Source organism: Helianthus annuus, chromosome 5 (genome assembly GCF_002127325.2).
Source record: "Helianthus annuus cultivar XRQ/B chromosome 5, HanXRQr2.0-SUNRISE, whole genome shotgun sequence".
NCBI classification, from domain to species: Eukaryota; Viridiplantae; Streptophyta; class Magnoliopsida; order Asterales; family Asteraceae; genus Helianthus; species Helianthus annuus.
Genome location: NC_035437.2, coordinates 62,819,457 through 62,823,892, shown reverse-complemented (window position 1 = coordinate 62,823,892; position 4,436 = coordinate 62,819,457). Strand labels below are relative to the sequence as shown.

Below are 4,436 nucleotides of genomic sequence, written 5' to 3'. Positions count from 1 at the left end.
CCGAAACCATCCAGGATAGCTTCACTCCAGGTATGATACAGAAGTCTAACGGTAGCATCTCAACGCTCCCAAACTGCTTACACTCACTTGTGGGCACCACCCGAACCATCCAAGTTGATACATCCACATACTACCATCATGGGGCCTTTGAGAGCTTCAACTGCAAGCGTGTGCTCCCAGATTGTCAATCCGTTGGATCTACCACTCCTACTCCAATGACTAGGAAGGGTAAAGGGGTGATGACAATACCAACACCGGTTAAGCTCAAAGAAACAATCAGAAAGTACATGTAAGTTTCTATATATACTTTTGACTTACCAAATTCCATGAACCACATAACTACATATCCATTTGTGTTGTGTTTAAGTAAATGTTCAAAATTGAATATTTGTCACTATGTCAATACTTGAACGGAGTTACATTCTATCAAGTTTTTTAGTACAAAATAATGGAATATGAACTACTAATATATACATCATCCAAGTTAAAGTTCTGCCTAACATTTCCTTTCTTTCTTTCCCAGCCCTACTTATGAAGGTTCTGATTCAGATGGTTCTGTGGGTAGCGCTCCAGGTGAAAGGTATATATTTAGCCTATAAGCATATACGTTTTAGACATCATATCCATTTGTGTTGTGTTTAAGTAAATGTTCAAAATTGAATATTTGTCACTATGTCAATACTTGAACGAAGTTACATTCTATCAAGTTTTTACTACAAAATAATGGAATATGAACTACTAATATATACATCATCCAAGTTAAAGTTAAAGTTCTGCCTAACATTTCCTTTTTCTGTTTCCCAGCCCTACTTATGAAGGTTCTTATTCAGATGGTTCTGTGGGTAGCGCTCCAGGTGAAAGGTATATATTTAGCCTATAAGCATATAGATATTTATTTATTTTTTCAAATAAGGTAGGTAGTAATGTTAGGTTTGACATATATTATTTTATTTTTAATCATGATAAAAATTAATGGTCAATTCCCTTACATTACTTCATATCTTTTTCATAATTTCCTAACTATGGACGCATGTGTACAACTTAGTAGTTTATGCCCCCATACCAATATATACCTCCTTTGAAACCAATTGAGTAGCCTTATTAGTTATAATTTCAATTTTCAAAGCTTGGTTAATAGCTTATCTGGACTTAATTATAGGCCAGGTAATAATGTACAAATGGGCCTAATATATTCATCTGAATACATTAATCGACATCTCTTAAGAATGAACCAACACCGACATTTTTCAGCAAGATATGATATTTTAACTCATCCAATGAAGAAACTCTTAAGAGACTTGTGAATAAGCTTAAAAAATCACCTCAAGAGGTTTTTGATTCATTGAAAAATCAAACAGTTGATTTAGTGTTCACTGCTCATCCAACTCAGGCTATTAGGAGATCTTTGCTTCAAAAACATGGAAGGTATGTTCTATAATGCTTTGAATAAGTCTTACTTTCATTAAAAGAGTTGTGGGTAGGCCTGTAAGCGAACCGATATGGATGTTCTTAATAAAAGAATGAACATGAACAATTTTTTTTGTTCATTAATTAAATGAACAAACATGAACACATGCTTCGTTAGTTTATATATGTTCATAAATGTTCATAAATGTTCGTTCACTTAAAAATTTGTTTAGGTGTGTACATTTACCTTCATTTATCTATGTTTAAGTTCGTTTAATATTCATTTCAAGTTTTTAGGCAATTACAATTTAGTCTGGTTTTATTTAATTTATTGTAGCATATTGTAATATGATTTAAGGTTTTCATATGGTAGTGATTTCTCTCAATGATTTTTATGGTTTAGTCATGTATGGAGAGTCATGCGTGCAAATATGTTAAGATATTTGATTTGACTAACTCATAGCCGTTGCTTATGTTTACTTGCTTAAACCTATTGTAGACAAGAAACTACTAAGGGGAAGGGCGACTACATGGGCATGCATTAGCGGCAGAAGATTTCGTGAATTATTGAATAAAACCGGAAGCTTTATGAACTCCTTTAAGTTTTTTTCTGTAATGTATGTTTTTAGACTTGGCATACATGTTTGTTCTTAAACACATTCCGCAAACAAAGTTTCCTGTGCTATGCACCCCTTAAATTTCGTGTGGTCGGCTTATGGTACAAGCTCTTATGACGTTTTGTATGGCTTCTTTTACATTGTCTTTTGGCTAATTACCTTTTATCCATGCATAAACATTTTTCCCGAACGCACCACAAAATGAAGGACACTAACTGTTGGTCATGCCGTGCATCGCACGGGCCTACCCTCTAGTTAGTATTAAACAAACAAGTATCATAATTAATATACGTTAAGCTTGGCTAGCTAGTTTTTAAAATAAAACTAATTTACTTTAAGGGTCAATTTATAGAAGGATTTAAGGTTTTTTTTTTTTTTAGTGGGTTTTTTTTTTGTGTAGTGGGTTTTTTTAGGTTATTGGACACTTGTCACTCTATAAATCCTTCTTACACTTTTTACAATTAGGATCCTTTGTATTTGATCCTAATCCTTTACTTTAATAACTTAAAATATATATAAATTTTAACTTGTAAAGATAATCTTTTTATATGAACCAAAACAAATAAATAAAACCTAATGGTTTTAACTTTTAACAAAAATAAAATAAAACTTTCGAATATGAGAAAGACATTACACATATAACGGTCAATATAAGACTGCGAATGGTTCTGGAACGTCCTCGGGGTACTATCCCACAATGGAATCGAACCCTTTCGCTCAATTTTCCGCCACCGCTTTTGCGGGTTTCCAAAATTCTCCGAACGTTTTTTCGAGTACGCAACAAACTCAAGCCTTACAAAACTTGATGGTGCATAACCCGTTTAACATGCAACCCGTTCAAGCTTCTCAACCACCACAACCCGTTCAAACTTCTCAACCAATAGTTCCCGATGAAGATGTCGTTGAAGTCGTTCCCGAGACCCAGCCGCAAACCTCTAAACGAAACAAAGGAAAGCAAGTTGCGGTTGACCAAAGTCAACCTTTGCAACCGAAGCCGAAACAGTGGACGCCGCTTGAGGAGGAAGCCTTAGCGAAGGCGTATATAGGCTCATCCACACACCCCGTTAAAGGTACGTAAAGTTAACTTGAAATTTTTTTTAGTATATACTTTTTAATATTAATTTTTAAATTTTTTGTAATATATATTTTTGTTGAATATAGGTAACAATCAAACCGGTGAGGGGTTTTGGAAAGCTATATTGTCAAAGTTTCTTGAGCTAATGGAACAAGGACCATATCGAGATCTCGACTCGGCATCTTCGAAGTATCGAAAGATGAGTGGGGTCGTCAACCGGTTTTCGGAGGAATATAATAAAATATATACAAGTGAGCGTCGTAGTGGGATGAGCGACGAGGATGTCTTCAAAGCGGCATTGGAAAAATACAAGACGAACCATAAAACGCGTTCCCACACGTTCGGGCTTGGGAAGTTATGCGAAAGGCCCCAAAGTGGGCGCCGGTTCCGAATGAGGTTGAGATGGCAAAACGTCAAAAAACCTCGGAGACCGGTAGTTTTAGTGCCGACGGCTCGGACGCAAGATGTCACATTAATTTAAACGACGACACCGAGTTTGACAAAGAAGAGTACGCCGTAAGGGAAGAGGAACGTCCCCCGAGCCAGGACAAATCAAAAAGGGAGGCGGCTTCAAAGAAAAAAAAGGTCCGAAAAAAGCGATTCGAAGATGGATGCGTTTATGGCCCAATTTAAAACTTACACGGAGGTCACGGCCCAAAAGGCGAAGGCGAAGGAACGGGCGATCAAAGAAAGGGCACGCGTGGCGGGAGAAAAGGTACACGTGGCCGATGATAAGGTTCGGCTCAAAGAGTGAGAGATATTGACGATCGATGTTGATAATTATAACGAAACAAAACGTTCTACTTTAAAGAAAATGCAAGAAGACATCATGAAAAAGTATCAAAGTTAGGAGTCTTTTTTTAAGTTTTTGTAATGTTTTTTCATATTAATGAATTTATTTTTCTATCTTATTTGATTAATGTTAAAAAAAGTAGATGATTTAAAAAAAAGGTAAACTTGGGGGTATGATTATCCTTCAATTTCCATTGTTTTAATGTGTTTGACCATCCTCAAAAAAACTATGACGTGGCACATAGGTGACAGATAATGCTCTAAAGAAGGATGGTCATCATATCGCATATCTTAAGAAACCAAGGTTTTCGTCCACGCCATCAACGGTGCAGAGACGAGTCTTGGTTTTCCAGATGACACAAACTGTCTCCGCAGGCTACAACCTCAACAGCCTATGATCAGATCCTGCCACGTGTCGTCCAATCATTATAACGCTGTCTCTCTGGCCAATATATATTTTACCCCAATGTCACAGGCGTCAATCCACACTTTTTGTTTTACTCACCCATGTAATTACAATCATACCCTCTCACGTCAATCTACAC

General features: G+C 36.4%; 1 long non-coding RNA gene across 1 annotated transcript; it reads left to right on the top strand.

The window, feature by feature from the left end:
• Positions 1–215: 215 nt before the first annotated feature.
• LOC110938866 lies at positions 216–1,986 on the top strand. The gene is made up of 4 exons (XR_002591766.2): positions 216–289; positions 524–580; positions 805–861; positions 1,907–1,986. It is a non-coding gene; the product is annotated as an uncharacterized LOC110938866 (long non-coding RNA).
• Positions 1,987–4,436: the final 2,450 nt, after the last annotated feature.